At 40.7% G+C, this 27,563-nt stretch overlaps 1 protein-coding gene and 1 long non-coding RNA gene across 6 annotated transcripts in view; one reads left to right on the forward strand and one right to left on the reverse strand.

The window, feature by feature from the left end:
* CNOT2 (CCR4-NOT transcription complex subunit 2) overlaps positions 1–12,478 on the reverse strand; it is a 159,751-nt gene extending 147,273 nt beyond the window's left edge. For 2 of the 4 annotated variants that reach the window (XM_084612859.1, XM_084612858.1), the window contains exon 1: positions 12,286–12,415. The gene's annotated coding sequence lies outside the window, so the exon portion shown is untranslated. Of the gene's footprint in view, positions 1–12,285 lie in introns of all 4 variants that reach the window. The other 2 variants (XM_084612860.1, XM_084612861.1) reach the window with 2 other exon arrangements.
* LOC311511932 lies at positions 12,456–21,229 on the forward strand. 2 transcript variants are annotated; one of them, XR_014709368.1, is made up of 3 exons: positions 12,456–12,535; positions 19,741–19,968; positions 21,001–21,229. It is a non-coding gene; the product is annotated as an uncharacterized lncRNA (long non-coding RNA). The 2 variants fall into 2 exon arrangements; XR_014709369.1 differs by lacking the exon at positions 12,456–12,535 and having other exon boundaries at positions 18,070–19,968.
* Positions 21,230–27,563: the final 6,334 nt, after the last annotated feature.

Here is a 27,563-nt window from a genome sequence, read left to right on the forward strand (position 1 = left end):
ATTTAAAAATATGTTGATTACATTTAGTTATCCTTATATTAATCAATATATTTCAACTAAAAAAAATGTGTATACTGAATAGGTGAAGTAATACAATATAAGTGACTGCAAGTGCAAAGGCCTAGAAATGAACAGCTAAGGGATGTAATTTTTTGAAGCATAATTTATTCTTGAAGCATTCTACATTAGAATACATTTTCTGAGTGTTAACTTGACTCTAGTTACACATGCATTCAACCTTCCTCGGTAATATTTTGTTTACTAATAAATTAATAGATTGTGTTTCACAAGACTCTCAATAGCCCAACGTTGCTACCACCAATGCTAGAGACAAAGAGTTTCATTAGTTGCCAACACTTTAATCACTGTTACCCAATCCTGCTCAAAGTGGGTCAAGATGACACAATGATTAAAATGACAGCAGCCACCAGTGCCTCCTCTACACTAGAATTTACACCAGCAGACAGAGCTGCACAAACAGCAGCCACAGCGGGAAAAGTTTAAGAAAAGGTCTAATGAAGACAAGGCATAAAAGGTATATTGTTGTAATTCAATATAATTGCTTCATTGTATTTTTACACCCAAAAAACCTTGATCTATACAAACTATTAATGTTATATCTGTGCTGAGTTGCTTATACTATGTACTCTTTAAAAAGGTGAAGTAACAACAAAATCTGGCAAAGATACAGATGCACTTTTATTGTCAAAGCATCTTCAACATTTCATTTTTCCTATCAAAATGCAACATTAACGGACACTCTAGGGACTGCTAGAAAGATGGCTGAACTACTTCAATTGCCTGGTTAGTACAATCGCCAATAAAACACCTAAGAAATTCCTTATATCTCTGAAGATATAGCAGTACAAAGAAAGTTCACTGAGTGTTTTTATAAAGCTTTCTTCATGACTACAGGTTTGATTGCTAATTCATTTTGCTTTAAGATGCATTGACCTGAAAACTTCTTCAGGACAAATGGCATTAAGATAATTATATTTAACAAAATAATAATAATAAATTCAGTGATTGAGAAAAAGCAGGAAAGAAGTCAAAAAATACAAAATTGATCTTAAAATTCATCTTGAAAACATATATAAAATGAAGCATTTATGACCTATTAAACATTAGCGCACACTTGTTTTTAATAAGGATAGTGGAAGAAACAGAGATTATAGAGAGGCTAAAATAGAGGAGACACTCTTCCTAGTATTTAAGAGTACTCCAGATCTTTGCTCCCCAGCTATGCAGGTGCAGCTGGTCTCAAAGTCTGTGTCTACACTGCACAGTTAAACTAGGTGATTGGCATCTGAACCTGGGCACCTAGATTAGCCTATGCCAACATGTGTACCATTAGTTTCAGAGTAGCAGCCGTGTTAGTCTGTATGAGCAAAAAGAAAAGGAGTACTTGTGGCACCTTAGAGACTAACCAATTTATTTGAGCATAAGCTTTCGTGAGCTACAGCTCACGTCATCGGATGCATCCAAGCTTATGCTCAAATAAATTGGTTAGTCTCTAAGGTGCCACTAGTACTGCTTTTCTTTGTACCATTAGTGTGTATCAGATGCAAATCTCTCTCCTTGTTACTGCTCCTCACTGTTTCTGCATTCACCTGTGAGCATGTCTGGGGAATATCCATGGTTCTTTCTGCTAAGATTCTAGGGACCCTCACTGTAAAGTAGGCAAATTCCAGCCCAAATTAAAGTGGAGAATGGTTCTAATCCACACCCTGAACCAGGTAATCTAGTCTGGTTTTAAAACACCTCCAAACTCAGGTCAGGGGTTTGCCTTTGTGTATGGTGGGGATAGGGAAGAGGTTGGGGAGAGAAGAGGAGATGTTAAGACTAAAATCCATGTAAGGAGCCTGGGTTGACTGGCAGCGTAGACACTCCCTATGGGTATATCTACACTGCAATTAAACATCCACGGCTGGACCATCTCAGCTGATTTGGGTTTGCAAGTCTCAGGCTGAGGGGCTATAAAGCTGCAGTGTAGACATCCGGCTCTGGGACCCTTCCCCCTCATGGCGCCAGCTCGAGCCTGGAAATCTACACAGCAATTTAACAACCCCGTAGCCCAAGACCCATAAACCCATGTCAGCTGACATGGGCCAGCTGTGGATGTTTAACAGTGGTGCAGACACGAGTAGTGTATATTCTAAACACTACTCTTTTCATACTGCACCAGCTTCATGAGGCAAAATGGAAGATGAAAACCAAATTACTTTAAATTAAAAGACTAATCCCAATAAGTCAAAGTTACACTGCTCCAACCCTCAAATTATTTATATTATTTTTGTTTTGACTGTGTGATCCCATAAATGAGACATACGATGCACTCCATCACTTAATACAGAGATAAACTGCTAAACCCTCAGGTTAATTCATAACTTATAACTGAGCAGTAGCACACAAAGCAAGTACTTGGGAATATCATGTCAAAGATATTCTCAGTTTGCCAGTAAGAGCACTGCTATAAGCACAGAAAAGCCAAAAGTCTTAAGTATAATTTGACCACGTATTTTCCCTGAAGCTGGGTTTTAATATAAAAGTTTTATGTATTTTAACAACTCTGATTTGCTAAAGTCATAACAGCAAAGTTACACATACCAAATTATTCTCCTTCTCCCCTCATCTACAATACATACCCTACACCTGTAAAACTATTACAAATAAATTCGTTGTCATTTCTATATACTGTACTGCTCATCTTCTCAATGGAAAATTATACCAACCATACCTGTAGTGCATATACCTGTAAACAGAAATACATTGTATTTTTTAAACTGCATCAGCAGGTCTGAATGTGCAACACAATACTTTTAAACTGTTGGTCTTCTTAGACTTTCCAAGAATGTTACAGCAACTCATCTAATAGTATAGATAAAACATTTGGTATTTATAAAATGCAGTTATATTGGTTAATAGAGGAAATAATTACAAACACATCCTACACTATATTTTTAATTGTATGCTTCCTAGAACAAGGAGCAATACAAAAAGAAAATCAGCAATAATAAACTACAGAACACAGACTATATGTTAACACTATTACATTAGAAGAACATTCTAGAAAATGAAGTGCTGCACTGGATAGGTTGCAAAGCCATGGCCAGTTACACTCATGAATGCAAAGCACAGTTGCCCAAGATTATTATTGCAGATTTTCACATCAACATCTGGAAGAGGACACTGGAAAAAATAGCATATTAGATTAAGGTTAGAGTAGGGTTTCTACTCATGTCCTTCATACTAGAATGTTTGAGATATTTCAGCATTGGAATGTCCCATTCCAGACAGACAAGATTCTCAAATTCCAGAAGCCATTAAGAACAGTTTTCTCCTGATACATGTAATTAACAAAGTTGTTTTGGCTTCACAAAGTTAGTTTGAGTCCTTTTTTAAAATGACTTCTCCAACTGTCTTCTAGCTCAGCTTTACACTGTTCACACTGCAGTGTGAACTTAACACGCACTTCCAGGAAAAGACTGAACTTTGCACTCCCTTGCCATCTAATATTTTCTCTATTCCTTGAATTTTTACCCAATTTAAAACCACCCCAGCTAATTTCAAGATCGTGTGTCATGGTAGGAAGAAATGGCAAAACTCTCATGAATCCATCAACATTACTCCTATGTTTGTTACAGATGGGTTAGATACACAACACTCGATACCTTCACAGCAGCTAAATAGTCCATGGAACAGATTCTGCTTTTAGCAGAGATTCTAGCAACTATACACTTCATAACTTGCAGCTTGGGTAATTCACTGCAAACTCTTTGGCAAGGATGGCTACTGTGACCTGTGGACTAAGCGCAACCACAGAGCTCTACAAGATGATTCACAGATTTTTTCCATGCATTATCCACTTTTATGCATCCGATGAAATGAGCTGTGGCTCACGAAAGCTTATGCTCAAATAAATTGGTTAGTCTCCAAGGTGCCACAAGTACTCCTTTTCTTTTTAAGTATAGTAAAAGCTAAAAACATCTTCCCACACATTCACCAGCTACAAAGCCCACCAAACCCTGTTCCACTTTAAGTCCAGCAGGTACTGGGTTGGCTCAAAATAGAGCACGGCATGCTGGGAAATATACGCACTGACTATGCCTCAATAATTAATATGGAAATGTCCGCAGCGAGTCATTTCATGTTTTGGGTATCCCTGCTGTCAAGATATGTTATTATAAAAATGAATTATGGCTCGGGAAAAAATGGGTTCCTAAAGATGGGCTCTTAGGCTTTGATTTGAATGGGAGCTGCTGGATGCAGTGAAAGTCAAGTTAGGCTCCTAAATAAGTGACCTTAAGCACTTTTTTTTTTTAATCTTGACCAATATAAATAACTTGTGAATATACAAGCTGTTTAAAAATAGATATGAATATTTTTATAACTATATTTTTCTATTAAAAATGTATTACTGGATGTAAAGACATCAGATCTTACAAGTGACTAGGCCAAAAAATAAATATGGTGATGCATCTGGAATTCTTAATAAACTTTAAAAAGCTTCACTATCATTAAAAGTATATGAATTTTAACAAAACAATATAAGGTTGAAGAAACAACATGAGACTACTAGATAGTTTAACTGTCTTACAACTTAAGTGTTACAAATTAAAGGTGAACTGAAGAAGAAGAAAACAACGAAATGAGATTAAGCACATGTATACATGCTGAATCCCCACACTAGCTAGGATGTGGACGCATTAAGAAGAGCACTACATTTTAACTAAACCTTTTTAAAAACTATTTTGCCCATTCAAGAAATTATTTTGGTATTTTCTGGTTCACTTAAGGCAGACCAGAATTTATTAGACTCATTTGAAATCGCCTTTCAACCCATGAAACCACTGGTGTTTAGAAGCATTAATAATGAACTTTTTATTTCAGTATATGAATGAAACAGAATGACCATGTATATAAAATAGTTTGTTTCAAGATATGGACTGTTAAACTCTGGATTTGTAGGAAGTTTCTTTAGTAAACAGATTTTCCTAATGCTGTCCAAATTGCACACATTGCTTTCTTAGGGGTTTTATATTGCTGCTCATCATCATCGTACCTGACTGCCTTCTACATAAAATCAATAGCAAAGTCCCTAGTGAGCTTTCAGCACCTATTCGCCACATAAAGCTGTTTATACTGTTCTCTTCTGACTCTAATGAAACAGTGTTTTCCTGTTTTCAGTCTATACAATTTATATGAAGTTGAAGAACATTCTTTGTAACTATTTCTGGCTATGCACCTTTTACATTGTACTTGTAAAAAGTGTTCTCTAACAAATTAAGTGCTACCACACAATAATGACAAAGAAAAGGAAAGTATACCAACCTTGTTCCAGTTACTTTACTGACTATGGAATATGCACTTGGTAACTAGCCATTCTGTGGAATTACTTGTAATTTGTGAGAAAACATTTTTTACAACTACAACATAAACAGCTACAAAGGAAGAAATTTCATATAATATATTAATTGTATGGCCTGAAAAGGGGGAACACTAATTACCGTATATATTCGTTCATAAGCCGAATTTTTTTAGTAAAAAAGGGAAGCATCAGAGAAGGGGGGTTGGCTTATGAATGGGTATAGAGAGGGAGAGGTGGGACATAGCCCCTCTCCCCCAACAGAGGGAGCAAGGAGAGGCAGCACAACTAGCAGAGCCAGAAGGGAAGAGGCGGGGCCAGAGTCTCTCCGCTTATGGCCACACTGCTCTCCCCCAAGCCTCCAAAGCAGCTGCTGCCGCACTGGCCAGCCTACCAGAGCAGCTCCGGCCAGGCCAGAGACATCCTCCCATGGCCCTCCCCAGATAAGCTGGGAAGGGATGGGACGGGGAGAATGTGGGGGTCCCGGGCTAAGGGTGAGGTCATATGGGGGGTGGTCACAGGAGTTGACCCCCAACTTCTCCCCCCCACACAAAAATTTCCCCACCAGTTGCTGTCCCAGCCCATCAGTGTAAGCAGCTGGCACGCCGGGACACTTTGTTTACTTATGCTTACCTCTGTGCCTGCGGATGCTCGAGGTAAACAAACCATCTCAGCCCTCCAGCGGCTTATCCAGATGGCCCGAGAGCCAAAGTTTCTTGACCCCTGAATTATAGGGTTGGCTTATGAATGGGTCATAAAAAATTTCCATTTTTACTTATCCATCTTGGGGGGGAGGTCAGCTTATAAATAAACTGGCTTATGATAGAGTATAAAGGAAATAAGAAGAACATTTTGAATAGCTTCATGTGATAAGTAGACACAGACTCTTGACAAAGAAATGACATTATGCACAATTTGGACAGCATTAGGAAAACTTCTTTACCAAAGAATGACATACAAATTCAGACTAACAGTCCATATCTTGAAATGGACTCAATTGCTGTACATAATTAGTCATTCTATTTCAACCAGATACTTAAGTGAAAAACTCCTTGTTAACAGTTACAATCAAATATGCATATTTATATTGCAATAGAAAGTGTCTTAGCAACACTACTACAAAACAACCAGATGCAAACAGAACTGTCACCTACTGACAGTGTACAAGACAGTTTTTTAAGTGCTAATTTTCAACTGTGGACGATTTACCATTATCGGTAACTAATGAAATAGTACTATGGATTTCTACAGAACTTTCCATCCATAAAGCTACAAAGATAGGTATTACCCCAATATTACACATGGGAAACTGAGGTACAAATTAGTTAAGTGACTTACACAAGGTCACACAAATCAGCAGAAGGGCCAGGAATAGAACTCAGGTTTTCTTACTCCCGTTTCCATGTTCTGGACTACTGCCCCGGCAATCATAGTAACATGCAAAGTAATATTTTCCATTTCACTACCCAAGAGAGAGTGTAAGTGTTTTGCACTAATTGTATTAGTAAGCAAACTACAGCTTTTTACAAATAACTTGACTTCAGCAATCAGTTTCATATGCTCTAGTCAACTGGTACCAGAGCTCTAAAAATGTCTCAAGCACACAAACTAATGTCCATGAGCAGACTTTCTGGTGTGATGCAACTTCAGCACATACAAAACACCAGAAAATTGGGGTGCATTAAGAGAAAACAAAAACAAATAAATAAATAAAACAAAAACAAAAAACAAACAAATGGAAATGGGAACCTGAAAGACTTGAATGAAATTCAGATTATTTACTCTTGGACCGTTATAGCAAATAAATCAGCGAAGGGAAGGGACTGAAAAGATCACAACGCTTAATTATTTTTAAAGGATTCTCAAATAGCTTAGTCCCAAATTTTAACCTATAAATATTATCTGGTGGGGAATGCCCTATACATTTTTATGGTTTTAAGCCTCCCAATCCCTGATTGTGAAATTAAACAACACACCCAACCAGATGGCAGAAGAGGTGAAGTTTAAGTAAAAATCTTATTTTCAAAAGCACCACTGATAAGTAATGAAAAAAACAAACTAGGGAGCTAATAGTAGACAAAGGCTTGATGAACTATACTCCATAGAAATAAGGGGGTTGGGAACAGAAGGGAAACATTTACAAAATGGAAAACAAAAACCAGTAGGCTCTTCAGGCCAGAGCTCATCTTTTTGTTCTGTTTGTACAGGGCCAAGTAGTGGGGTCCTGGCCCATGACTTGAAAACATCGGTAGTACCATAATACCAGTAACAATCTCCACCACCACATCATTTTCAAGTTTGTAGAAGGTATTATAAACAACTTAGAAATAAAAAACTATGAAAAATATGGTGTCCTTTTACTTGTGCAGCTGTACAGTTTATTTTAAGAGCTGCAGGGCAGGAATTATCTTTATTTTTGTGTACTGTACAGTGCACAGCAGCGTCAGTACTAAGCAACTTATAAAATTATAGCTTGCTAATATTAATAAAACTAGACATACCTAAAAGGTATTAGCAAGAGATGAAATTCAGTGAAACATGACAAAATTTATCAGAAGAATGAAGGATTTTTTTAAAAATTTGCAGCTGTTGATACACTCCACAGCAATAACAGGCTAATGGGGTGGTACTGCACATATTCAGTAATGATGTGTAATTCATTTGTACATTGTTACAAGCAGCATAACAGTCTTCAAGCTACTGCCTGATATTCTGTCACCGGTTCTCTCTCTACTAAAGCTTGAGACAAGTGCCCATTAAATTTTTTCATATGAGAGGGATAGAGGACAGGTTTACATTAGAAACTTTTGCTGGTAACTTTTGTCAGTTAGGGGGTGTGATTTTTTAAAGGCATTTCTGTCCCAGCAAAAGCTTTATTTTAGATGCAGTTATACCAACAGAAGGTGCCTTTTCCCGCGTAGGTTACTTCTTTCAGGGAACTAGTATAACCTATCCCAGCAAAAACAATCTTTTGCTAGCTTAAGATGCATCTATACGAGGAGGATACAGCTATACCGACAAACTTTTCTAGTGTAAATTAGGCGTCATAAGCACTTCTGTCATCAAAAATTTTCAGAGGATACCACCTACCCTTTTACCTGCCTAAGCCTAAAACCTGGCAACCTGTGCATACTTGTAAGACATTTTGGGATCCTTCTTTACAAAAACAATATTAATTTTTCCTTAAATTCAAAAGATATTTTGAGTTAGATTTTACTTCAAAAGGTGTACAAACAAAATAGTACTTTTATTTCAGCAATACTGAATCTCAAAAATAGTTTACATACAAAATTAATTGTAACCACTAATTCAACATAGACATGGCTCTTGTCAACTCTCCCCCTTATATTCCCCACAGTAAAGGGTTAGCAGCATTTTAAAATAGTCTGTGCAATAATTTCACTTTTTAAAGAACACAGATCTTTTAATGTTATAATAAAGCTCAGTGATACGAACTTTGATCTGGACAGACAATATATTTTTTTAAGTTTTCAGAACGTCATCAATACGTATCTAGATCCCAATCCTGCAAACACTTATGCAAATTCATAGACCTAAATAAGTCAGCAAGGCTACTTGCACACTTAAAGTTGAGCACACGCATAAGCGTTTCCAGGATCAGAGCCATCGCCAACAGACCAATATAATGCCCTCAATTTTAGTCATATAGTCTTATTTATGGTATAACACAACACTTTGACCTCTACCCAGGAAACTGGAACCAAAACAAGCCAGTCTGATTCTCTGGATACAGTATATTTGAAACATCAGAAGACTTTTCAACTACAAATGCATCTGTAAAATGTCATTGATGACTTTATCAAATGCCTAACACTATTTTAAAAATATATTAAGATTCTGACATAAGCTAATGAAGGCCAGAAGATTCAAGCTTAACTTAATTTTTAATGTCTTGGTTTTTGTCAATATGTATCAAACTGTGTGATTTCTGCATTAATTATAAAAATGACTGACTTATCCTGTATATCTGATGATAAACTGCTTTTTTGTTTGTTTCCCTCTTCTCCCAAATGAAATTCAGTTTTGTTTAGATTAGTACATAGCATATCACTTCTATATGGGCTTAGGCAAGAGCACTGAAAATTTGTCCCTCTATCTAAACTAATATTTGTTTTGTATATTTCTAAATGTGACAAGTGTTTTACCAACAATTAAAGAAAAAGTAGGAACTACCATTTATTCTTTAATTAGCACACAGATCTTCACAAACGAGTAACAGGTTGGATTATAGATTTATTTAAACAGCACTTTAAAACAACAGGGATTCTGCAGTGCTTAAGGCCAAATTCTGTCCTTGAATACTTGTGCACAATTCCTATAGATTTCAGTGAGATTTGCACATGCATTTTTGACAGAAGAATCTAACTACAATTAATATTAGGCTCAATATTTTAGATCAAGTCAGAAAGTCTGATGCAGGTTAAAGGTAAAACGAAAGCAACAGTACATTGTCGGTTTAGTGACTGATACCATTCAACCCTGAAGGCAGGTAAGTTGAAAAAGTTACAGAATTCTTGAACAGATTAAAGTTGAGTGATGTAAAAAGTATATTTTTCAAATATAAAAATATCTATAAAAATTAAGACTATGATACAATGAACTGATGTACAGAGTATCCTGCACCCATATAAACTGTGTAAAACTGAATCCTAAAAATGAAAGTTTCTGATTTCAGATTTAACGTCAAGTACCTGCTTAAATGGCATACCTAACTCTTAACACAAGCTAGAGACAAAGGCCAAGATTTTCAAAAGTCAAGAGTGATTTCTGAGACCTCCATTTTTGTCTGCCAATTGGAGAAACCTTAATGGGCCTGATTTTCAAGTACTAAATACTCACCCTCTTTTTAAAAAAATAAAATAAAATAAAGCAAGCATCTCAAGTTCGGCATTTAGAAACTGAAGTGCCCAAAATCACTAGTCACTTTTAAAATTCTTAGCCAAAGGCATTAGACAAATCTCAGAAAGAAATGACAACAAAACAACACAGATAAGGAGGACCCCCCCGCCCATGTTAGCCTTATTATCAGCTTCGGGGGGGGGGGGTGAAATACTGCCTTCTAATGAATGGTATGCCAGTTCTTGTACTCAAATTCCTTCATAGTTTATAACTTTATAATACCAAAAGGATCTAGCACGTTGAAATCTGGAAGCCTAGCATGTGTCCGCTGGAATTCTCCACACAAACAATTATGATGTTATAAAATAGTGCAGTCCTCAAGAACTGGATCAGGCATGCTTTGATCAACAATAGACTACACTGAAAAATACGATCACAGAAAAAAAAATCAAAGGACGTAGTGCGTAAATCCACTCTCAGGTCCAAATAAAGGAATCTTTGCAATGAAAACCTAAATAATTATATTTGGGTGTTCTGCTCTGCATACATCTTAACAGTTTGAACTGCATCCATGTTTCCAGAAACCTGTCTATTGACTGACGTGACAGCAAGTTTGATAAACTTTAAGCTCCCCTATTGCTGAGTTAAGCCCAGCAGCCAATCACTTCCACCAGATGTTACTGCTGTACAGGCAATATGAATGTTTTGTTCCTTCGTGGACTTAATTCACTTCCCACCCAGGAATCAAAAGGGAGATCTCTACATTTTATATATGAAATAAAAAGCCAATATAACACCACAATTTTGGCAGTAAATTTTTAAAAAAGTAAACACTGCTGATCCACAATGACATAATTATGTGGTGGGTTTTGGACAGAGTACTACAAAATATCTAAACTAAAGTTACAAGTAACTTGAATTAGAATAAAAGTTTAAGTAACAGATGCATCATTTTTTGGTTTGCAAATTTCAATATGTGCACACAGCTACAATTGTAAACACACGAATTAACTCTCCCTTACTGTATCTGCATGTTCCCATTAGCACTGGCTCACACTGAAAGCTGCTTCAAAGCAGAAACACCACCACACACAGGAAGACGAGACATCATCTGACACAGACAGCACTCAGAGGAAGTGGTTCAGTTTGCTTCAAGTTTGTTTAACAAACATTTCTGAGGGAGGATCAGAACCTGTTCCGACATCATCTCAGCCTCCCCCAGAAAGGCTATGGAGAGTACACCAAAAAATAATTAACCCTATTTCACCCCCTCTCTGCACCCAAGGGACACACATAACAGGCCACAAGGCTACACTGATAAACAGCAAAACCCCAGCATCGCCTATAAAGAAAAGCCAGCAGCAGCAGCAGAGTCGGTGGGTGGCAGATTTCGCTCCATCGGTTTCTTAACCCGGAGCCAAAAGGCACATGGGGGGGGGGGAACAGACGGGGGGACAGACATTACCACCAACTTATATCCTCACACACCTAAGCAAGCCGAATGTACGACGGGGCTGCAGGGTATCAGGAACCACAACTAGGCCACGGGCTTCGGGGAAGAGACACTAGGACACAGGCGGGAGCGGGGCGGAGGAGAGGCAGGAGGCGGACACCGCGGGTGGACGGGGAGGCAGCGGCCAGGGCAAGGGGCAGCGAGCAGCAAGGGACGCCGGGGCCGTGTGAAGTGCCACAGAGGATGAGGAGGCCCCAGGGTGCGGGCCCGGGCTCTGCCGCCTCCCGCGGTGACGGCCTTTCCCTCCCCGCACAGCGGGGCTCGGGCGCCGCCGCCGCGGCCGGAGATGGCGGAGGAGGCCGGGGCCGCTGCCTGGGCTAGGCCTAAGGGCTCCGCTCCCGACTCAGACGTTGCGCGTCCCCCCCTCTCTCTCCCTCGGAGACAAAAGCAAACGGAAACCCGGCTGGCTGCGGCCGGGCCCAGGGACCCCGGAGCCGGGCCCGGGCCGCCAGGGGCCCCGCCGCCAGCGCCTGCGGGCCCGGTTGGGAGGCAGCGGGCAGAGCGCGCCGCGGGGAGGGGGCCAGAAAATAATGGGGGCCGAACTCACCGCATGAATTTTCTTGTCCCGCGGATCCAAGATGGCTGAGTATCCAGCACGGAGGATGCTGGGGGAGCGACCTTTACCCTCTGACCCGCCCGCCGCCGCCGCCGCCGCCCGGCCTGGCAACCGGAACCAGGGCGAGACGGCGAGGGTGGCGCGTCCAGGCCCGGCTCTGCGGCGAGGAGAGCGGCTCGCTCGGCTCCCTCCGCCTCCCGGGAAAGGCCCGGCCCCGCGATAAGAGCTGCTGCTGCTGCTGGTGCCTCACGCCTTCCTTCCCCTCGGGCCAGCCCGGCTCCTGGGCCTCGCTGTCTCCGCGCTTAACCCCGGCGGGAGGCCAGGGCGCTGCGGCAGCAGGGAGCCGGGCCTGCGACAGGCAGCGGCCTCCCCCGCGGGAGAGAGCTGGAGGGGAACGGGAGCCCTGGAGACAGCGGGGCCCTAATTAGTGATCCCCTAACGTGAGGGGGCAGCAGCTCGGTCACACACACTGCACAGGAGGGGGCGGATATGGGGTCTGATACTCCCCTGGGGCGGAGGGAGCAGCTCCCTTAAACACCCGCTCCCTGGTAGAGAATGGGGCGGGGAGGGGTATTAGGATTGTTACCTTTCCACCCACTTCCCTTTCCCAAGGAGACAGGGGGCAGCAGCTCTGTTACAGACACACACACACATATAGGGGGTAGCCGGGCAGCAGCTGTGAGGGCTCCTGCGCTATGCTAGAAAATTAGATGGATCCAGCTACATCACGAGGGGGTGTGAAAAATCCACACCCCTGAGTGACAGCTAAGCTGATCTAAGTCCCTGTGTAGACAACACTAGTGAGATAGAAGAATTTTTCTGTCCTCCTAGCTGCGGCCTCTCAGGGAGGTGGATTATCTATGCCAATGGGAAAACCCCTTTTATTGGCATAGATATGTCTACACTGAGGGCATGTCTGCACTACAAAATTAAGTCAACCTAACTTATGGCGGCATACAGCTGTGACAGTAATTACATCACTTGTGCATCACTTTGCTCCTTGTGTTGGCGGTGCGCATCCTCACCAGGAGCACTTGTACAGATTGTACTGTCACTGCGAGGAATTTTGGGACAGCTTCTGAAAGCCAGTAACAGTCAATGTAAGCAACACAGTGTGTACACTGACACTGCTTTGATATAACTACATCAATATTGACTCTACACCTCACATGGAGGTAAGTTGCCATAGGGCAGTTACGGCAGGAGCGAAATTTTAGTGTAAACACAGGTTGACATAAACTGACTTGCTAACTTTGTAGTGTGGACCAGGTCTCTTAACACTACAACAGTGCAGCTGCACTGCTGTATAGACAAGCCCTGAGGTGGGGGTAGGAGGGCAGAAGTTCCTAGGGTATGCCTACATGGGTTAAAAGACCCATGGCTGGCCCAGGTCAGCTGACTTGGGCTTGCCTGGCTCAGGTTGTGGGGCTAAAAATGGCTGTGTAGAGGTTCAGGCTTGGGCTCCAGCCATAACTCTTTTCAGAGTAGCAGCCGTGTTAGTCTGTCTTTGCAAAAAGAAAAGGAGTACTTGTGGCACCTTAGAGACTAACCAGCCATAACTCTGGGACCCTGTGAGGATGGAGGGTCCCAGAACTCGGGCTCCAGCCCGAGCATTTACACAGCTATATTTTAGCCCCAGAACCTGAGCCCTGTGAGCCCAAGTAAACTGACCTGCACTTGTCACAGGCTTTTTATCCCAGTGTAGACATAGCCTTAGACACCCACACACCCTTTGGAATTGGTGGGGGTAGGAGGGCAGCTGCTCTGTTAAATACACTTCCTAGGAAAGAATGAGGGTGGGTGGGGCAGCAAGTCTGACACACAATGAGGAGACTTGGTCAGATTGTAGGATTGGGGCTTTAGCGAAAAAATTTAGATTAATGAAACATTAAGGTTACATATTTGAACAAAGTCAAGGAATGCAAAAAGTAAGGTTCTCACAGAAACATGAACTCTGTTTTGCACATAGTGTGTATTTAGTAGCCTAACCAGTAATCACAAATCTGTATGCACAATGTGAGCAAGTTAATGTTAATTCAAGAACCTTAACTGCTGTATTCCTTTGCTTTGTGTGTTTAATTGTAGAACATTAACGTTGCAAGTACATAGCTTTTGTGTATTTGCCTTCTTTGTTTGTTTTCTTTAAGAAAAGGAAAGTTGTTAGCGTTTTAATGGTTTGTAATAAACTCTGAAGTAGATAAATAGTCCACAATTTACTGTGATGAATGGGGTGAGTTCACACCTTTGCTCCTGTACTTTGCTCCTGTTGTTATTGGCTGAGTACAGTTTTCTGCAAGGATGAGGCCTGTTCTGCACACAAAACTACCAGTTTAATAAAAGGGTATTTTAAACCAATTAAGTTATATTGCTGCAAAACCCTGTGTGGACTCTCTTACTTCAGTTTAAACCTGGCATATATCAGTTTAGCTTGCAGCTGTAAGATTTTGTCAACATACAAACTTGCACTGATTTGGCTAAAAGTGTGTTTGTAAACCTATTTCAGCTAGACTGGTACAAGTTTGTATGTAAACAGTCCTTTTTCTGTTTCAGAGTGGCTTATTTCATAATGTAAATTGATATAAGCCAATTTTAAATCAATATAAGAGTGTGTCTATATGACAGAGGCTGGTGTACACTACTAACTTATGTCAGTATAACTATGTCACTCAGGGATGTGGAAAACAATGTAGGTATACTCACCTAACCCCCTCGTAAATAGCACTGTGTTGACAGGGCTTCTCTCATTGACATAGCTACCTATGCCAACAGGAGAAGCTCTCCCATTGGCATAGGTAGCATCTTCACTAAGCGCTACAATGGTGCAGTGCTGTAAGTGTAGACAAGCCCAGAGACTATACAAGCTTAGCTGTGGCAGCATAGCTCTGTAATGTAGATGCAGCCTTCACCAATAGAAGGGGGTTTTCTGTTGGTTGTAGAAACATCACCTCCTCAAACAAAGTTAGCTATGTTAATAGAAACTCTCTTTTGTCAATATAGCTGTGTCTCCACTGGGAGATATATCAGCATAGCTACATCAGTCACAGGTGTGGGTTTTCTTTTCACACCCCTGACCAACAAACCTATGCCAATATAACTTTTCAGTGTAGATCAGGCCTGAGTGACTGGTAATGCACAAAGTGTGGCACCAGTAGCGTGTGAACAATACAATCTGGCATATACTACTGCATAGAGAGCTAGGAGGAAGAATTGCCCAAACTAGTTACAAAGGCACAGTTGGGGAATCAGATTTACTTTGCAAGAAAACCAGCAAGACCAGTAACAGAGGACTATCATTTGCTATCCTAGGTCATAAACAAAAGTGAAATGTTGTTGGTTGCAGTGTTGTAGCCATGTTGGTCCCAGGATATGACAGAGACAAGGTAGGTGAGGTAATATCTTTTTATTGGATTAACTTCTGTTGGTGGAAGGTACAAGCTTTCAAGCTATACCGAGCTCTTCAGTTCTGGGGAAGGAAGCAGTATCATTGTTGGCTGCCAGACTTAAAAACCATTTGTTAACCAAAGCCAACAAAGTCAGGGCATGTCTACACTACAAAATTATGTCAACCAGAGTTACGTCGGCATACAGCCATTGCAATAATTAAATCGCTTTTGCATATCCGCACTATGCTCCTTGTGTCAGCAGTGCGCGTCCTCACCAGGAGCACTTGTACCAACTGTACTGTCAGTGTGGGGCATACTGAAAGCCAGTAACAGTTGATGTAAGTAACGAAGTGTCTGCACTGACACTGTGTCAACCTAACTACATTGGCGTTGACTCTATGCCTCTCTTGGAGGTGGAGTTATTAAGTCAGCCTAGCGGGGCAGTTATGTCGCGGGGAGCGAAATGTTAGCTAACACTTAGGTCTGGTCTACACTACAAAGCCATATTGGTATAACTATGTTGCTTGGGTGTGTGAAAAATCCTCACCCCTGAGTAACTTAATTTTACTGACCTAACCACCCATGTAGGCAGCGCTGTCGGCAGGATAGCTTCTCCCATCGACATAACTGCTGCCTCTCAGGGAGGTGGATTAACTACACCTATGGGAGAGCTCTCTCCTGTCAGTTTAGAGCATCTTCATTAAAGTGTTTCAGCAGCGCAGCTGCATGAGCGCAGCTGTGCCAATAAGTGTTTTAAGTGCAGACTTGCCCTTACGTAGTTAGGTCGACGTAAGCTGCCTTGCAGTGAGTGACCTTGTAGTGTAGATCAGGCGTCAGTTAACAGATGTAGTTTAGAGGGGGCCGTTTCACTTTCCTGTCTGCAGATTATCCCAGCAGCTGTCAGGAAAAAACAAATAGTTCATTTGCTTATAATGTGTTAAACTTTATTCACACTTAGAAGAAAACATTCAGCAAAAGAATTTTCTCATTATAAATATTGTCTACTAAATTTTACCGTCTCTCCAAAACACAAGTTTTTGGAGCATGTCAGAAGTGTGTGTTAGTGACCTTTATTCTTGAGATCCCCTCTCTCACTGAAAGTTGAACTAAAATATAGATAAGGCCCCCACCCAGATGCCCATGGTTTTCAGTGGATCTGTATTTTCCACAATGGAATTGGTAAAGGTGTTTTTTCCTTCTCCCCAAATGTCATCATAGAAGAAGGTATGATCCCACCATCTTAGTAGTATTAAAAAACCCAGCATATACATATTTGTCTATTACTTCTCTTCAGTGTCTGACTTAGTGTAAAGTAAGTCAAATCATCAGGCCAAATGTCAAGTTAATGGAACTCTGTCCATTGTAAAAAATAATAGGACCTACAATAAAAAATAAAATGAAAGATTTTACAAGAAATATTATGCTGCAGATACACTGTATAAAGAAAAAGAGGTCAGCAAAACAAGACCTGTAAAATAATATCGGTTATAGAAAATTAGGACTGTAGACAGATTATATTATTTCTCAAGGGAAAAAGGAAGGCTGAGGGTGCAGACAAATTTATTTTCCAAAGGAGAGAAAATATTAGAAATGTTCAAGCTCACACAAAAGGAGGTTATAATGGCATTTCAAAGAATGGTTGGTTAGACACAGACTAGATCTGGGAACCACCCCAGAATTGTGGCAGTGGGCGTAAAGAAGGTATGGGAACCTTAGGAAGAATCATATGTCTGTGATTATTGTCTTGCTCATGGTCTTCGGAGAGCTGCTTGGTCGTACATTCACTAGTCAAAACGTTCTGGACATCATAAAGGAACCCCGATCCAAGATTTGTGAATCTGACCCATGCCCTTCCTGGTCTGTGAGAGTCATGAACAACTGGTGTGACTGTGACTCCTAACGAAAATAGCCAATGCCTTGTTCAGAGAGGAATCTTCCCTTTCACATTTAAACACGCAATAGTTCAATCAACACTGAACAAACCTACCCTGGATACTTCAGTTCTAGCCAACTGTCGCTATGATGTGGCTTACTTCATATACTAAAGGCACTGATTTTTGCTAAGAAGTATTCAGGAGCCAATAGTGGGGTAGAGGATGGGTTGCCATCCAACTATCAACTTAAAAAACTTCTTTATAAAGCAAAGGGTTCAAGATCAGACCGAACATTTCAGCAAAGACCAGAGCAAGTAGTTAGTCTACACTGGCAACAGCAAAAAAGAGAAGACTGGGATTAATAATGTATTTATATTTTCTGTTACATTTCTCACCCTATTTTTATAATTTTGATATCAATAAATATTTGTGCTGGTTATGAGCAGTCATCTTCCAAGGTTCTGTACTCTGGCGTCCCTTCTGCTGAATGTCAAAATAAATGCAGAGAAATTCTAAAGTGGTGGAAACTTCATAGACTTCTTTGTGCCCATGAATTGCATATAATCGTGCAAACATCTGTAAACATATTCAGTTGCTAGTCTATCCCAAAATCAACATTGAAGCATGCAGCATTCACATCTTCTGAATGCGAGATGCAGTTTAGTAGCCTTTTAAGACAGCATTCTAATCTTGCTGTGACTAACTTCAGAGACCAGCAAATCAACATACAAGACTGGGAGCATACAACTCACAGAAAGCTTCTTTGTGTGGTCTCTCAGAATTTTATCATTATTTTATGCCAGAAGCCTAAATGCTGATTTGGGGGCATGTGATCACCCAGTAATACTCTTGGATCCCTTGGTGATGTTGAGCTCTCACATCACAGCAGCCAGAAGTAACGCTTTCTACCATCTCCTCCTGTTGGCTAGAAGACACCATTGCATCCTGGCAGACAAAGACTTGGCCTCAGTTATTCATGCCTTCATCACCTCTTGGCTGGACTACAGCAATGCAATACTGTGACCCAGGGATCCCTTGGTGCCAACTGGCAGAGGGCACAGGGGATGCACAAAGTTTTACAGGATCCCCTGGGTTGGATATCTGCATAATAGTTCATGTAAAGGCGGCTTGTGAAATCTCTACCTAGAGCCAGTAGCCCTCTGGTCATCATAGTCATTGGAAAATGTATGGAGTTGTGTATCTATATTTAAGGAGTTGTGTATCTATACTGAAAATTATGCTCTTAAAGTGTTGGAGTTAAGGCAGGTCACCAGGAGGTGACATCTCTTAGAGATATTCCCCTCAAGCAGGAGGTAACTGACACCTGTTTCCCTTTCTGGCCATTTGTCAACTGTATGCCTCACACTTTGTGTCTATTTGTACACTGAGCAGGTGCCAATTGAGACATTGTGAAATCTACAAGAAAGGAAATCTACAGGGTGAAACAAATAGCAAGGGGGTGTCTTCTTTATGAATAAAGACAAAGGATTGGTCTGGTGTATCTTGGAGTGCAAAGAAATTGTCAGGACCCTCGCTACAGGGCCTGGGTCAAGCCTGGGGCCTGGATTTGTGGGGACATTGTCCCAGTTCAGTCTAGAGGGTCTAAGCCCAAACCAGCAGTCTGTATTAGTGTCAAGCCATATGATCAGGTTGGAGTCAAGTCAAGCCACACCAGATCAGAGCCATGTGAGTCAGCCAAAGTAGGATTAGTGAAACAGAGGCAGGGTGAGAATGCAGGAGCAGAGGACTAGGAACCAGAAGCCAGATTAGGTATCAGAAGCAGGATTGGGGCCAGAAACCAGGAGCAATACAATGTATCAGGAGTGAATTGGATGCCTCCAGATGTTCCTCTCTTAGGCTTTAAATAACATGCTTCAGCCAACTAGTGAATGCAATAGGCTCTCCCAGTCAGCATCTCTGTAGTTCAGTGGTGCTTGGTCCCACAGGACTCACAGTCAGTCAGTTGCTGCTCTGTCAAAGTTGTTGGGTGGTGGTGTGGATACAGCAGATGCTCAGGGACTATCTGACCTAGGCCCTAGCCCTGTGGATCGTCACAGAGACATCCCTTGTTTTTGAAGTCCAGGCTGTAGATTCTGAGTTACGATTTTATTTTTTATGTAACCATTTGTTTCCAATGTATTTTTTTACCATGCTCAGGCAATAATGTTCTCTGTTTCCCTCTTTTCAAGGGCCTTCCACCTCCACAGGATAAATCATGTCACCTGAAGCCTGGGTGCCTGAACCACCTTACTGTGGGGAAGAGAAAGAGTCTAGGATGAGCTAATGGGAGACCTGCTTGATTAAACAAATTCCAGGTTCCAACTCAACCACCAAAAGGATAAGGATATTTGCAGGGAAGAAAGACACAGAGGCTGCACAGCATGAGGAGAGACTGGCAGATACATTCTTGGAGAGAGGTCAGCTGGTCTGCATTACTGGTTGTTGCAGCTTGTAAATACCTATGTGAAATAAAATGTTGGATTTGTACAGAAGGCAAGAGTAACAAATTTTATTATAGGTAGTGGTAAAAGTGGCACAGACTTTAATGAATTTCATCAAATACCTAATCTCAAAGTTTCATAATAAACATATACAAACTGCCATCACAGTAATCCATAACCTGTAAATGGCAGCACATTGCCAGTATGGATAACATGCATAATGTATGTTATCGAAGTATTTACAGAATTCATGATATACAATACCTACACATTTACAAGAAGGATCACACACACAACCACTTCAAATACCATTTCATTACCCCTCATGAATGGGACCAGGCATACCCATTATATTATTGAGCTCTTATTATTCTAAGGATCTCAGATTTCCATTGCATGAGTAACCACTGTCTGGTTGTGTGTACTGGTTCAGCTGTCAGCAGTGTCCTGATTCCATTCCTGATGAAAAGGTTCCCCCTTCTCTTTGCAAACATTGTGTAGGGCACAGCAATCCTCAATATTGTGGACTTCATTAATGACACTGGATTCCAAATGATTTTGAAGGCTGTGCCAGCAGCCTTTTAATCTGCCAAATGCACATTCCACCATCTTCATACAGCTAGCATGTAGCTGAACCTTTTGTTGACAGGTCCTCTGAAATCAGGATATGGTTTCATAACCCATGTCAACAGGGGCTTTTAGAATTATAATAGGAACAGTTACTCCATTTATAACATTGTCATTTTGTGGGAATAATCTCACAGCTTCTCTATGAAGGTAAACAAGCTCAAAAGAAAAAGGAAAGAGACAGCTGAAAAGGCAAATCCATCAGCATCAACAGCTGTAAATATAAGCCCAGTAAATATATTTTGCTTATTGGTCTGGTTATTTTATGAGGTTTTGTAGTTTAAGCAAATACATAGGTGTGGGTGAGAGAGATGGTAAAGTTAAGTTTCGTAAAATGTTTATTTGATGCTAAATTGGAACATCTCTGTTTTTCTTAATCAGGCTTGGGCAGCTCTCCTGACAATGCTATAGTCAGAGCTACAGGGACACCTCCACCAGAACTGCCAAAGAACCAGAAATCTGCTCTTAGACCTTTCACAACAATGGCTGATGGCTGGTGAAGCACTGTACACTTTGTATTCTGTTGTAATTGAAATCAATATATTTGAAAATGTAAAAAACATCAAAAATATTTAAATAAATCATATTCTGTTATTGTTTAATAGCACAATTAATTGTGATTAATTTTTATAATTGCTTGACAGCCCTACTGATTATACATAATATGACACTACATAATAATATACTACCCTTTGTATTTAAATAGTCGCATACCACCAATCTTATGAATTTAAGAAAATAAACACATTTTTATGTAATATTTTAAATTATGAAATGCCTTTACATACAACAGATTAAATGAGAACTGAATATTTCCCAGGGTAAAGTTCAAATAATTTTGCTAAGTGTAGATTCTGGAATCTAATTAAGCACTAACTTAAACTTTTTAAGATCAGGGCGTCAGATTCACTATTGGCAGTCTCAAGCATTCAAAAATCAGGAGTCACGTTCTTCAAAAGCACAAGATTAAAAAAAGGATCTTTTTTCTGCTCTTTAGATTTTGTTCCTTTCAGATGAACTTGGGTCACAAGCTCAACCTTTTTTCCCCCACAACCATGAGGCCTGGAAACTTCCCTTAAAAAAAAAAAAAAGAAGAAGAAAGTAAGTTGAGTTTCTCATGAATTCACAACATGCAAGGAGCTGGACTTTAAGAAAAACACCCAACATCATGAGACTTATGATAAAATCCTGAGAGTTAGCAACAGCAAACTCATTCAGAGGAAAGGGCCAGGTCCCATACTTAATTACGGTCTCTGAGCTGGAATGTAAATTCAGACTTCATCCTCCAGTCAGTCCACTGTGGGAGTTGCTGAGATGTTTACACAGAGATCAAGAAAATACAACTTTTGTAACTATACTCTGATACTGCAATGGGTTCTTTGTGATCTGACCTCTGTGCCTATTGTAGAGCCTCATCTGCCACTGCAGAGTTCACTGCAGGATCAGTACCTTAGCTGACACGTTAAACCTGTTTCTCCTCATTCCAATGTCACATTGTACAAAACTTATAATGTTGCTTTAACATCCAAGATATTTCCATATTTAAATTTACTGTATTCACTGCAGTTAAAGGATCAGATGCCCAGTCCTGTATTTTCTAAGCCAGAATCCCCAAGTGAGTTTTGCCTGAATTATAATTAGGCCCATAGAATTTAACTTTTTCATGTTTAAAACTAATTTTCATTCTTTAAAGTATATTCATTGTAAGAGTACACAGGATGCTCATTTCCTCTTGTAACTAAACCAAAGAAACATTTAGTGTAACAGCGAATTGCATTTCCAGTTTTAACTATATAGATGCAGTATCATGTACTGTCAAGACCGCATATATTTCATAAGCAAATATGTTCTGTGTTTTTTATATGATGTTTTTGTTTTTTTAAGTTATGTAAGCTTGGATACTAAATTATAGGTTTTATTTACCCAAGTGGGAGTCTTGAATAGTTTGTGACCTGCACTTATTGAAGGTGCTTTTTAAAAACACAAGAGACTGTTCAACTGCCAAATTTAGGCTAGAGTATAGTATATCTTCAGGTCTTGGGTCCCAATCCTGCAAACATGCATAATGGGACTGTTTGTATGAGTAAAGTTATGCACATGCATACATGTTTGTGAGATCAGGGCCTTATTTTAGAAAAGTATGCTACAGCATATCAGCTTTCAAGTTAAGGCAGAGAAATTGCTTTATCTATTCCACAGTAGATCATTTTGTGGCCTAGACAACAAAGCTATATATTAAATATCATTGTGGCATAGGAGAAGGGGAGGAATTCATACCTTAAGGAGACTTTTTTTTCCCAATACAATGACACTAGAGAGTACTGCATATAGTCCTTATATGCATCTGAAATTGTGAGCTCTTTGAGGCAGGGACCATGAGTTGTATTGTGTTGGTTAACACATAAATAATAATGTAGTCAGAATAGAAGGAAGCACACATACAGCTATAAAAGAAGACATTCAGATGTTTTAGGTTAGAAAATACAAACAGTTTCTTACCAAAAATTTCTTATTGTAATATTTCTAATACGTTTTTCGACTGATTATGTCTTTTGTTAGCCAGATGGTATTTTATTTTATCTCAAATTCATCAATATAAAGAGATGACGATTTATGTTACAATAGTATCTAAGGGCTCCAAATGAGATCAGGGCCCCCCTGTGCAAGGCACTGTACAGACATAAGAACATCAGAACAACGATACTGAGTCACACCAAAGGTCCATCTAGCCCAGTATCCTGTCTTCTGACAGTGGCCAATGCCAGGTGCCCCAGAGGGAATGAACAGAACAGGTAATCATCAAGTGATCCATCCCGTGCCCATTCCCAAGAGACAGCCCTTGCCCTAAGAACATTCCACGTAAATAGGCAAGACAGACAACTGGCAGGAGAAGAGCAGAGAGGTGAGGTGACTTGCTCAAGGTCGCACAGCAAGTTAGCGGCAGGGCTGGAAATAGCACCCAAGTGCCCTGAGTCCCAGGCCAACGTCATATCCACTAGACCACAGTACCTTTATCTCTGCTTAACTTGGTCCTTACTGTTCAAATAATTGTTTTTCACTAAGGAGAAAGTGAATACAATATATTAGCATTCAAGATCAAATATGGAATATTTTGAATAAAAATGTGTTGCCTAAATAGTTAAGATTTTAAAATTATTTGAGTGTTACCATAGTAATAGCACACATATATTAATGTCCAAATGTAATACTAATTGGAGCCTTGTGGCTATGATTTTTTTTAAAATGACAAATGAGAGTCAGTCTAGTGACCATATAAAAAGGATTAAAACTCCTGTGAGGAAACCCTGACCCATCTGACATCAATTGCTAAAACTCCTATTGACTTTATTGGGGTCAGGAGTTCATCCTTGGTTTTCATCAGTCAAAGCAGACCCTGATATTGTGCAAACTTCTTCACCCAGCTCTGTCAATGTACCTCAATCCTGACTTGGAACATGTTTGTGCTACTTCCTACTGTGCCAAACAGACAGTTTTTATGGTGCCCTTAGATGGGGAATTACCATCCTTCTTAACTCAAAAAGAGAATTTGAACTCAAGTCTCTGAGGGTGAAAGGCTAGTGTACTAGTCTGTTGTGCTTTTAAAAATATGAAGTTTAGCTTTTATTAGTCTTCACCATCTTCTTGGGAGAGGGGGTAAATACTCTATTATTAAGAAATCATTTATTGTCATGGGAGTTACAAGCCTGCAGTGTATTTGCTCTTATACAGAGGTTTTTTTTTAAATTCTCCCTTCAACTGACCTTGGAGTACATTAAAGGAAGTACAGGTTTCTCTTACATAACTTTTCAGGTTACTTTCAGTTATTGTAACAATGACTATTAGAGTAATAGCAGAAAACAGAATGCAGGACAAATTTGTCAAAATTCATAGTTCTGAGCAGCAAATGAAACAGTTGTGTATTTATTCTGGATTTTTAGAAACTAATTACTGCAGATTTAATGCTTCAGGGCCAAACTCAAGTCACTGGATGCTCCCATTGGCATCCGTGGGCAGAATTTCAGGGGTAAGTGTCTGCTTACTCTTAGTATTACATATATTGTGGTGGGACATAAGGTCCCAACCAAGGTCTAGGCCCTGTTGTGTTAAACACTGTAGAAACAGAAAAAAGGATAGTCCCTGCCCTAAAGAGCTTATAGTCTAAATATCCATCCACTGTACAAGCTGGGTCTCAGTTTTAAATGCAATTTGAAACAGCTTTATTTATAATTTCTCCTATAGGAATCAGATATCCAGGAGCAAGACTCAACCTTGTGCTCCTCTAGCCATTGTTGTACTAATAAAAAATGTACGTCACCAAAACCTTAACTCCCTGTTAAGGGAACAAAAGTTTTCATTTCTGTCTATTGCAAAACTATGCCTATGTCTTAGTTTAGTACTGGTTTCAACAGAAGATGCTGCTGATGAAAATTATGCTGGAAGGAAGGATGCAACCCTATTGTTAAACCGTATTGTTAAATGCAACCATGCTGTTAAAACGTCTTTTGTTGGTAAGTTCACTGATGACTGTTTAACACTGCCTCTTATTTTTATACAGCTTGATCAGACCTAACAAGTTAGAGGATTTGTAACTTGTAAATTGTAGTTAAAAGTCACATGTGATGCTCACCTACAATATGGCTGGTGAAATGTATAGATTAACTTGAAAAACTGCAAGCAATAAGTCTTGCTTTAAACCATCACTCAGCATTTTACATTTTATGACAGTTTGGAAAGAAAAACTATTAGATTAGCTCAGAATAATTCCTCCTTTGTATTCTCTAGACTAGGCAACCAATCTTACACTTCTCCTTTCTAATACACATTTAATGAGCACTGGTGCCAAACCCACCCACAGCAAATACCAACAATTGATTTGAAAGGTTATGTTATATGTATATGTGAAAACGGTACTGTTATGCTTTCTGTGGTGAGGCATAGATCTGTTTTGGTTCCTATTTTCTAAATCACGCATGAGATGAAAAACCCAGTGGTCATCTGTGTCTCAATATATCATATGAGGTCTTTTTGTTTGTTTGCTTTATGAGAAGAAGAAGAGGTCGCTAACAATGCCTCTTGTGCATACATTTCCCTCCAAAAACATTTTTAAATTAAGGGAAATAGTAATTAAAAACAACATTTTGTAAAATGTTAAATGAATGCACTCTAGGGTCTCTTGTCTGTTCAAGTGTATCCATAAACTTAAAAAGCACACAGTCATTAACAGAATTACTCCTCCAACCCAAATGCAATGCCTTGTCTACACTAAAGGGAAAAGGTGATCTAAGCTACGCAATTTGAGTTACATGAATAGTGTAACTCAAGTCAACGTAGCTTAGATCTACTTACTGCAGTGTCCACAGTACGCGATGTGGACAGGAGACGCTCTCCCATCAACTCCCCCTACTTGCCTTGATCTGGTGGAGTACAGGAGTTGAGAAGAGAGCGATCTGCAGCCAATTTAGTAGGTCTTCACTAGACCACCTAAATCGACTGCTGATGCATCTATCGCTGCTCAATGATCCCCCAGTTACTGTAGACAAGCCCTCAGTTTCCTTTTACAGTTTTGGGAGCTTACCAGAGAGGACACATCCCAGTAACTGTATGTTAAAAGCTATGAGAAAAATACCCCAGCTGTGCCAAATCATAATTTCAAAAGAGAGTAAAATACAGTTCTCACAGGTAAGGAATTGTAAGGCGGTCGCAGCTCTCTCCCGTCTGTCAGGATGGGAAACCACACCCCCTTCGCTACGACACTTCTGGCATGCTTCAGTTCAGGGGAAAATCAGCTCACAGTTAGTGTCCCAGGCCTGCAGGCAGGCCGAGCAGCAATAAGTCTATAGGCCTGAAGTCCTCAATCAGGGCAGGGTGACACCAGTTAATGGCTCTGGCCAGTGTCTCGGAGAGCTGCAATGAGTCTATCTGCCCGGGCCATTGTAACAGTGTGGCCTCTGGCAGGACACAACTGAGAGTATCAGTTCAGGACAAATTGCTTAGAGCAGGGCAGTTACAGCCCAAAGCTGGGTGTCCTTTATTACTAAGGCACATCAAAACAGCTAAACAGAGAGGACTTCGGTTTTACCCCACTACCTAACCAGAAGTCATATAAGCAATTCCCTCAGACACTCCAGTTTCCCAGTATCACCATCAGCACCACTCGTTATGGGGATGAATGGTACCATAACCAGACCAACATTTGGTTCTCCTGGACTTCTTCCTACCCTGTCTCCCTGCTCCGTAGTCTGCAGGTCCTCCTTTTCCTTGAGGTACTTGGTGGGTGAACGAGGTTTCTGGCAACTCCTACCCACTGTGGGCCTCGGAGCCCCAGCTCACTAGGGTCTTGGCATGGTTGGTCTCTGTGACCTGGGGCTCCGACTGCTTCTGGGCAGGAGCTTTCAACACACATCCGCTCTCCTCCCTGATCATCCCAGACTGAGCTGGACTACCATCTTCTATAGTCTGCCTCCAGTCAAGAGTGACAGAAGCTCCCTAAAAATGGAGGGGCTACTGGTGCCCAAACTGTGGCCCTGCCCCCACACCACCCCTTCCCCCCGAGGCTCCGTCCCCTGCTTGCTCCTCTCCACCCCCTGTCCCTCGTCACTTGCCCTTATGTCAGATAAGAAGTGAAGGGGTCATGCCCCATTGTCCCCCCGTTTTGATGCCCCTGCCTCCAGTTGAAGCATGCCCAACAAGGGTGAGGGGGTGTCGTCCCTTTGGCCCACAGGATATGGTTAACCCCTGCAGGGCCAGCGTGGGGTAAATACACCCTGTCACAAACTCCCCACTGTGAGATAGGGTCCAGTGGTGGCTCCCCATCTCCATCTTCCCTATCCATGCAGGAGAAGAAATCTGCATTCATGTAGTCTTGCCTGGTGAACATGATACACAGAAGTCATAAGGCTGGAGGGAGAGGTACTGCCTCATAATCCATGCATTGCTATCCTTCA

Source organism: Lepidochelys olivacea (assembly GCF_965140295.1).
Source record: "Lepidochelys olivacea isolate rLepOli2 genome assembly, chromosome: 1".
NCBI classification, from domain to species: Eukaryota; Metazoa; Chordata; order Testudines; family Cheloniidae; genus Lepidochelys; species Lepidochelys olivacea.